The sequence below is a fragment of the Tursiops truncatus genome, chromosome 2 (genome assembly GCF_011762595.2).
Source record: "Tursiops truncatus isolate mTurTru1 chromosome 2, mTurTru1.mat.Y, whole genome shotgun sequence".
NCBI classification, from domain to species: Eukaryota; Metazoa; Chordata; class Mammalia; order Artiodactyla; family Delphinidae; genus Tursiops; species Tursiops truncatus.
Window position 1 is genome coordinate 152479664 of NC_047035.1, and position 9805 is coordinate 152489468.

The 9805-nt window shown below is 51.3% G+C and overlaps 1 protein-coding gene across 2 annotated transcripts in view; it reads right to left on the reverse strand.

Annotated features, from left to right (window-relative positions):
- The window catches only part of SFMBT2 (Scm like with four mbt domains 2), a 205719-nt gene extending 196466 nt beyond the window's left edge, over positions 1–9253 (reverse strand). For both annotated transcript variants that reach the window (XM_073801524.1, XM_033852337.2), the window contains exon 1: positions 8977–9253. The gene's annotated coding sequence lies outside the window, so the exon portion shown is untranslated. The remainder of the gene's footprint in view (positions 1–8976) is intronic.
- Positions 9254–9805: the final 552 nt, after the last annotated feature.

Sequence of the window (9805 nt, forward strand, 5' to 3'; positions counted from 1 at the left end):
GAATAAGATGGACAAAGACAAAATATGCAGGATGAGGCCTGCAGCATTCAAAAAAGGACCAAAATCAGGCTGACTGGTCAGTGGAAATCTTAGCAAATCGATCTGGGCAAAATGAGCAAAACAGGGTCCAACCATTAGCCTGCAACAAACAGCTAGAGGTTGGGGTAGTGATTTTACATCTGCGGTTTGTATGTTTACAAATAAAAGATGATGCATTATGAAAGAATAACTATGGGGCTTCCCTGGTGGCGCAGTGGTTGAGAGTCCGCCTGCCGACGCAGGGGACACGGGTTCGTGCCCCGGTCCGGGAAGATCCCACGTGCCGCGGAGCAGCTGGGCCCGTGAGCCATGGCCGCTGAGCCTGCGCGTCCGGAGCCTGTGCTCCGCAACGGGAGAGGCCACAACAGTGAGAGGCCCACGTACCGCAAAAAAATAATAATAATAATAACTATGATTAGAAACAGATGAACTTTAACCTAGTGAGTTAATATCAACCATGATGTTAATTAAGAAAACAAGTGGGATGCCTGGAACAGTAAACATCTGCACTCTGGATCTCTTAACATCATCTTCAAGACCCCTGTCCTCCAGTTCACAAAGACACAGGTTAACTCTCTCCAGATAAACCCTCACCTCCCCCCACACCCCCCACGTACCTTCATTCTAAGGCTGCCCTTGTCCACTTCTCTGCCCTTAGAAAGGCAGCGTCTTCCCTACAGAAATGTATGCAAACACCAGAGGAATCCAACCGAAATTGTGGCACTGTGCTTTTCCCTCCACCTCCCTAGATTTTTCTACCATTCCACTCTTTTTTGTTGTTGTTATTGGCCGAGAGACATGCAGGATCTTAGAGTTCCCAGACCAGGGATCGAACCCGCGGCCCCTGCAGTGGAAGCAGAGTCTTACCCACTGGACCAAGGTCACATGAAAAGCTCTGAACCAGAACTGGGGTTTCTAAATTCCCAAGACTGGTTCATTCTAACCATCCGGCCATAGTGTATTCACACCATCTTTAGTGCACTTTCTAAAATAATGCCAAAGCCACTTTCTATGAAAATCCAGCTACTTTGAGTTGGCAGAACTTGACTTTTAAGGAAGTGAAATCAACTTCCACTCACATAGGGTAAGTGGAGCTGGCTTTGAGCTGTCAGCTTCAAGCGTGACGTCAACTCACCCCTGGAGGAGCCTGCAAGGAGCTGATGACCCAGGAGCAAAGAGAAGCAGAGTTGACCTAGACGTCCCAGGGAGAACAGCTTTGGGGTTTTATCTTCAGTTTCATACCACAGAAGAAAATAATCCAATAAAACATCAAGAACTTCAGTAGAATCTAGGAGACTGTGCTCACGAGTGGCCAATGCTACTTAGAAGGGAAAATTCATACTTCCTTCCCCAGCTTTCCATGCTGTCTGATTTCCACTCTCCACTACTTCTACATTTTTAAACTTATTCTCACCCTCATTAGTGGGTAGTGTCTTTCAGAGAGGAGGGGGGAAGAAAGCAGACTTATATTAAAGCCAATTTTTTTTTTTTGGCCGCGCCACGTGGCTTGTGGGACCTTAGTTCCCTGACCAGAAATCGAACCCAGGCCACGGCAGGGAAAGCACCGAGTCCTAACCACTGGGCCACCAGGGAATTCCCAATTATTTTTTAAATCAAGATGAAGTTTCAGAAATTCAACACTTTCCAAAGCTTTAATGGTCAAATCACGTGACTATGAACAACATTCTTTCCCAACCCAGGAACACCGCGTAATTTCACTTCACAATTTAAAAACAGTGACTTAAGCTCTGTTCTCCCATGACTGTCTGAACTGAATGCAAAAGGAAAATGCTCTAGTCTTACTGTTTCAATAAAATATTTTAAAAAAACAAACCTATTTGTGTGGCCCTGTATAACCTCCCCAAAGCCTCAATAAATTACCGATAAAGATACCAGCACTCACCTATAATGATTAAATAAGCTATTGTACTTAAATTGCTAGGCTGTGTCTCACACGTAGCAGATAATCAATACACACAGTTTCAAGACAGTTTAAGACTAGGATTCAAATCCTCACTCTCTCTCTTGCTCAAACTTGCTAGCAAATGACTCAGGCTCCCTTTCCATCTCCCCATGTGCAAAATGGAGGTGACAACGCTCATAAAATCGAGGATATACAAATACAAACTATTAGAAGAGTGGCTGGCAAATAGTAGATGCTTAAATAAGTAGTTACTATTTTTTTTAATATTAGTCTGAGTAAACAGATAATTCCAAATCAGAGTAATCCCACACCCCTTTCAAATCCAAATGTGGTTTTTTTCCAGTGAGCATCTGTTTGAATTGTCTTTTGCATGAGCCTTTGTAGGAACTTGCGCTTGGAATTTCAGATGCTCGTATTGTAGCTGAAAGTGATTGAGTTCATAATTCAGTTTTGAATGAAACAGAAAAAAAAACAACAACTTGCCAAATTTATGAGAAAGGATGCTTAAATAACCTTATAATGTGTCTTTTCTCAGCCAATACAACTGCAGGGGGAAAAATAGCACAGGATACAAATCTGTCCCACCTTCCCCCGTCCCACCAGCTCCAAACCCCTCCTTTGTAGTCACAACTGCTGAAGCTCTCTGCCACTCGCTGACACTTCAGAATTCACCAAATGCAAGGCATCTACCAAAATGTGTCACTTTTGTTTTTAAGAAAATCAAAAAGAATGAAACCAAAAGCACAATGGATTCTTTCTTTAAATCAGTGTCAAAAACATCTATCTTATCACAAGAATAGACACCTACATGACAAGAGAGCAAAACCTTTACAGTAGTGAGTATCATCTTACGGTAACATGAAGGACCCTAACTATCAACGTATAGCGAAGAATTAGCACGTTTTAAAATTCTCTACGGACTAACCAGATGGGGAGTAGGATGGTGGCAACTTTTAATCAGAACACTGCTGTACTGATCATGCAAAACCAATCCTTTAAGATTTTATTTGATAACTTTATATAAATCATATAACATTCCCTCTTAGACCGCAAGCTCTAAATTGAGTATCTTCCCTTATTTACAATACACTGTCCTGTCTATAAACATCTTGTTTATTTACACGGACCTCCAAACAGCCAACACTTGGTTTAGCCAACAAGATCAAGTTTTCTGAGAATGTCCCAGGACATTGTCAGTCTTACAAAGAGAGGAAGTACTTGCCCAGTGGCCCAGCCTGAAGGGCAGGAATGGAAAATGGAGGGTCAGATCTGATTCTTTCACTGGCTGGGTTACCTGGAGGCTGCAGCCATCCACCCGCACTATGAATATAATTGAATAAGGTCCAAGCACACACCCTGTCTGGGCAGGCGGGGTAGAGAGGGCTATTTGGAACGGCCCCTTCTAGTCCTAGGAATTATTAGAGCAAACTCAAATCAGGTTTTTCTTTATGGCCTGTATTCTTTATGACCTGGCCCAGGCCCTACCATTATTGGGATTGTATGTGAAGGCTAGAGGGGTGTGCCTCGATTTTCTCTACACCTCTCCTTTTCCAGAGCACAAGTGAAATCATGACCCCGGGTGGAACTTGCATCCCTTAACAATAACCACGTTACTTCTGCACAGTGACCTGCGTTCAAAGACATCCTCTGTAATGATGGCCAGTAATGTTTCCACCCTACCTTCCGGACAAGAGTCTGAAAGATGAATCACTTGAACAGGTCTGCATAGATGTGTCGAACCACAGATCTTTTTTTTTTTTTCCCCAAATAGAACCATGGGGATCTCTGAGTGAGATTCCAGTCCAAAGCACCTATTTTGTAGATACGGAAGTTGAGGCTCAGAAAGATGACATCCAGTAACTGGTCCAAGGTCATACAGCCAGATGGAAGCATCGCTGAAACTAGAAGCCAGGCTTCCTCCTGATTCTGTCATCGCCTCCTCTGTCAGGAATCTTCCTTACAAAACAGAGCTGTCAGATCACGGGTCACCACTACAAATGCACAGATGGTTTGTCATGACAAGTATCATTTCCCTAACCAGTTTTTCTTACTTGTAGAATGGGAACAGTCAGTTACTACTAGGGCAATGTCGACGTAAGAACAGTCAGAAAAAAAAACACTGAATGTGTCTTGAACTATGGTCCTAGTTTCTTTTGGGGACAAGAACCTTTTACAAGTTCTCCTTTATGGCCTCTACACTGTTACGGGAACTCCAAAAGTTCCAAAAATAGTGAAATACTAAGAAAGAAATGGTATCTAATACTAGAACTGGAGGTAATTCAAATTCCACAGTAGACTACTTTTGTTCAAATTACTTTAAAAAAAAGAACTCTTTTACTTTGAAATCTTCTGCATTTTCACTACATGTGCTTCTCTGATCCCAAAAGCACCGTCTATCAATTCAAGGGAAGTCTCATTCACTTACTGCTCAGAGCAATGTTTCCATCACCCAGCATTTTTGCTCAGATTTGGCAAGTCCTTTGGGGACAATGGCACAGAGAGAAAGGTGGAAAATGCCTCCTCAACTGGAGTGGGCAAAATGGGATCTGATGACCCAACAGCACTCCCAGGACAGCAAAGGAAAGTCTTACTCTAAAGAGAAAAGGGAAAAAAATCACCATGGTTTTCCCCTTTCTTCAGGTCCCTCTTCTGCTTCCAGCTTTTTTTTTTTTTTAAGTCAAGAATCATAAAGCTAGTTATCATAAAGCTGGTTTGGGGAAACCAGCAAGGTTTCCCAAAAACTTAGTCCACAATTTCTGCAAGAAAACATGAAGAGGAAAAGCCCTCTCTGATCAATTACTCCCATCATTAGTGAAATTCATGTCCCAGCAGATGGCTCGTTTGAGGTTCAAGATGTGGGTAACCTAATGGGAAAGGGGAAATACTCCTTTGTCACCCCTGCAGGTCTCAGCTAGCACTTCTAGAACAACACACATCAAGACAGACTGGCTGATGGAACTCTTCTCTGGGGTAAGGGCTGCTGAATCGCCCTGCCACTGGGCAGTGGTTTCCACTGGCCCTGGAATGGGTTCTGCGCACAGCTTGGGTAGGGGACTGGAGGGTTTCTGGTGCGCATGGGTGTATGGTCCCCCGCCCACCCCGGCCACCTTCCAGGCAGCGGCAGGGTCCCAGCAATGAACTAAGATAAAAATCTGAGACTACTTATTTATGGAAAGGAGGAAGCAGAGTGTGTGCAAATTTAATGCTTCGAACGGAGAAAGTAGCAGATCTCCTATCTCAAAGGACAGCCTACCCAGCAATTCTATGTGACCACCAAGGCCTCTCCCCTCCCCCCCACCTACCCGCTCCACCTCGCTCCCCACCCCCAAAGACTTCCCAGGAAACGGGGCCGAATTTGAGCCTGTTTTCGCTTTTTCTCCGACCTGGTGAAACCTGGGTCCATTTGCTTGGTACAGACACGCCAATCGGTCCCCCGGGTCCCTCCGCTACGGTGCAAGGGTGGAAGGGTGAGGGAAGGTAGAGAGCGGCGGCGATGGATCTGGATTCAGGCAGGGTCTGCCCGCGTCGGAGGCAGTTTCCCACCAGTGGGCTCGGATCCGCCGCGGCTGCGCCGCTGGAACCGACAAAACGCGGCGCGGGGACCAAACTCTCCGGAGTCGGGGCGGAGCGCGGGGCCTGGAGCCCCAGACCCTCAAAGGCGCCGGCGCTCGGGGTCCAGGGAGGCACCGCGGGGGACGCCCGGGTGGGTGAGCAGTCTCACTTCTGCGCTGAAAGGAACGAGTAGCCCTGAGGCCAGCCCCTGGCGCCCTGCCCTTCCTGGAATCCCACCCAACTCTATAAACCCAAAGATCCCGAAAATTTCGAAAGCGAAACTGCAAGCAGGTCTACAGAAGTTTGGAAACGGCCTCCCAGGCTTCCCGGCGTCGTGTCCGGACTCCCGACACCACCAATGTGGTCAAGGACGAGCGGCCCTGAGAGTGGCCATCGCTCCGCAAGGCCACCCTCCGCGTCCCCGGGGCACCTCCCTGCGTTTTATACGCATGAAAGTCCCCAGCCCCGGTTTCGGGGCGGGGGTCGGCCGTGCTCCTGCCTCGTCTCGGTTCCTCCCTCCTCCCGCTCCTACCCAAGAGAAGGAAAACTTGGGCCCTGCGAGAATCCTGTGGAATGTTCTTCGCAGTCGGTTGTATGTTCGCTTCCACCGCACAGCTCGGTGCAAAATCGCAGGTTTCGGGGCGTTGGAGTGAATTGTGCGCTTGTCAGCCGCGACGTCAGGAGGACGAGGGGAGGGGTTCCCGGCTGAAACTGCAGTTTACAAGCACAGAGCCATCTTAGGCTGGTTTCCACTTGGGCGAAGCCCACGGGAGAGCTGTCCCCGGGGGGACGCGCGGGACCGGAGCGCCGGGGACGCGCCGCGCGCTCGGCCCGGAGCTGGGGGTGCGAAGAGCGTCTGGGCCTGAGGGTCGCGGATCGCTCAGCCCCGCCGCCCAGGTCGGAGGGAAAATCTGCCGCGGGGTCTCGCATCTTGGTGATGCTTCCCCCCAGGCCCCACCCACGGGCCGCCGCGAGGGACTGGCCTATCCGACAGCGCGGCGTCCGTCTAAGTGGGAAGACAAGCTGACCCCACCGGTCCTCCCTCCAGGCCTCTGAAAATGCCCAGAGACCACGTTTCTGCGGTAACTGCAGACCTGGCCAGCGCTATCGTTTTAACCCTATGATTTAAAATCATCTTGGCGCACTAGGAAGACGCGCCATCAGGCCACGGGCACAGAGAAGGTCCCCCGGACCGGCCCTCGCCTGGCCCTGGGGACGGCGCGCGGCCGCCGTGTGGCCCCAGTCCCCCAGGTCCACCCCGCTGGCACAGTTGCGCGACCTCCGCTCCGCGGCTGCATCCTGGCCACTAGCGACCCCTGTCGGGGACCCCAGTTCCCAACTAAGGGCGCTCGGTTTGCTTGCTTTCCCTTGGGCTCCACTCACAAGCTCCGACTTTGCCCTCAAACTCCGCTCCCTGACCCTCTCCCGGGCCGGAGGCCGGCCTTTCCCCGGCACCTCGCCGCCCTCTCAAAGCCCAAGGCGACACCCCCGCTCGCTCGCCTAGAAGGCCCCTAGCGGATCCAGCCCTCTCGGAGCCCGATCAGAGCAAGGGACACTTTCTTCCGCTAACGCTCTCCCCATCCCCCACCGCCCCTAGAGCGCAACTCCAAAAGCAACTCCTCCCCTCCCCCATGCACGCTCTGCAGCGGAGGTCCGCGCGCCCCCGCCCTTCCGCCGCTGCACTTTCACTCCCCCCACCCACCCACCATGCCCCGGACGCCGGCCCCCCCACCTCCCACCCCACCGCGGCGCGGCGCGAACTGCACCGGGTGCCCACCGCTAACTGCAGCGCGCCCCCTGCACACAGAACCCCACGGACGTCTGCAGTCCGACTTCACCCGAAACCCTGGACAGTGAGTCCTTTTAATAAGCACCTCCCCGCTCCACCTACCGGGCTTTACGCACACAGGATCCAGCATACAGAGAAAGAGAACTGGTCTCCTAGAAAGCCGAAATAAATCATTCCCTCTGCCCTCATGTATTTTGCACCACGTGTCAGCAGTTTGTCATGTCAAATCATGGTAGGGTCTGGTTCCAAGACGCACACACGAATTCAGGGTGGATCTCTTTGGCACCCTCCCCGCCAACTGCACACACAGGTATGCACACTGATCCAAAGGCACACAGAGCAGTTGTGCTCGGATGCCCCGGTCCGGGCCAGCGGTACCCCTCTGCCCTTTAGCAATGGACTGGACACACGCAGACTCTAACCACGGAAAAAACTGGGGCAGCTCATTCCCTCTCTTTTTTCCCATTTAATTCGCTAAAGCAGCTACTGGAGTAGTCAAAGAGAGTTGAAACTAAGAGATGGCACCTACGGTTGGGTTTTTTCCCACCTCAAAACCTTTATTTTCAGTTTTTAAAAGCCACCTTAGCCCGCCATATTGAAACTGGCACAGCTTCTAAATACTCCTTCCCCGCCGTTGCTTCCAAGAAAACACGAGTACGGATCGGGCTCTGGACTTGCGTCTGGCCACCGCAAATCAACCACTTCCCTCACCTAAGGCTCCCCCTCTCTCCGGTTAATCCCCTCCCGCCGCCTCGGGTCAAAAATCAGTAAATATATCTAGCAGTTCCTACAGTTGTTTTTTTGGCGGATTTTACCAACACACACACACACATACACACACACACACACACACACACACACACACACACACACAGTAAAAAAATAAACTCCCAAACCAGATCAGATTAGTAATTGAAAGGTCATATGAGAGTACAACAGGAAAGCCCCAAGTGACAGGATATTACTTTAACGTAAAAGAAAAAATAATAATAAAGAAAAGAAAAAAAAGAACAAAAAGATCATCCCTGCGGGAGCACGCTCCGAAACTACTACTGACAATTTCATTTCAGCTGCACAGGCAAATGTTTCCAAAGGGGGGATTCCGAATGTGCCCACGATTTTTAACCCCCTTGATGGCTGGTCTCCAGTCCTCACTCCACATCTTCTTCCCCCCGTCCCCCCGCCACCCCAAACACACACACCAAAAAAAAAAAAAAAGGAAGAAGAAGAAAGAGACCCCAACGAGAGAGCGCGGGGTAGCAAGGGCGGCTGCGTCGCTAAAATGAGCGCACAAATGAGGAAGGTGGGCGGCGGGAGGGGACAGCTTGCACCCTGGTAGGAGGACACTTTGCAACTACGGACGGACCCCCGCAAGGCCGGGCTTTGCAAAGCCGAGGGACCGGGGGAAGGGGACAGAGGGAGCAAAAATGACAACCCGGAGCGCAGAGCGGACTTTGGGGCTCTGCTCCAGTAATGTCGCTTTCTCCTCCTGTCCTTCCCTTTCGCTCCTCTCCCTCAGCACCCCCTCCTCCAGCCCCCCACCCCCGGGCTGGCTCCAGCTTCCCTTTTTTTCGGAGCTGGAAAAAAGCTGACCGGCGCGCTCAACCTGCGGGCCGGAGGTCTGCTCGCTGGGCTGGCTGGGCGCGGGGACAGCGACCGCGCGGCGTCCTACCTGATGAAGTTCGTCCTCCCCGCGGCGTGGACCAAGACCCCGGGCGCCGCCGTGGGCGGAGGGGGGGGACACCGGCCTCACCCGCTAGCTCTGCTTTGCTCGCTCCCTGCCCGCCGCCTCCCTAGCGCGCCCGCTCCACTCCGCCGACTCCCACTACAGCCTCATTCCAATATGGCATCCTCTCTGTGCGCATGCCCGGCACTCTTTTTTAAGATTATTATTTTGTGTGTGTGCAGCGAACTCCTTCAACGACCTTTTCCAAGCGCTTGCAGAACGTCTTAAGCCAATTAGCCTGCGGGACGTTCCGCACTCCTTCCATTGCCCCCGCTGTGACGCCCCCCCGTGACGCCTCCGCGTCTGGGCACATTCCCCCCCCCCCCCCCCCACACACACAGAGGCACATTTCACGCTCCCACTGCCCCCTCCCCGCCCCGCTCCCCTCCCTTTTTTTCTTTAGCTCCCATCCATACACGATCTGCACAAAGTTCCCATCACAGGCGTTTCCGCACACCCATCTGCAGGGAAATCTGGGCAAACTCCGCATCTCACTGGAACACTTTCTGTTTCGTCGGTTTGCAATCCCTCCGTGGACCAAATGCACAAACTTGCGCTTTATCCGCCGAAGGCTGGTTCCGAGCGGAGAGAAATCCAATTCTTTCCGCGACCCGCGTCCCGCCCACTGCGCCCCACCCGGCACTTAAACTGCGCTTTTTCTATGGAGATTGAAACATTTCCTGGCCCCTTAGGGATGGCGGGAGGGGGTCGGGGAAAGGTTTTCCAGGGAAACGAGCCCAGAGGGGTCGGAAAATTCAGTTCTCCGCTGAGATCG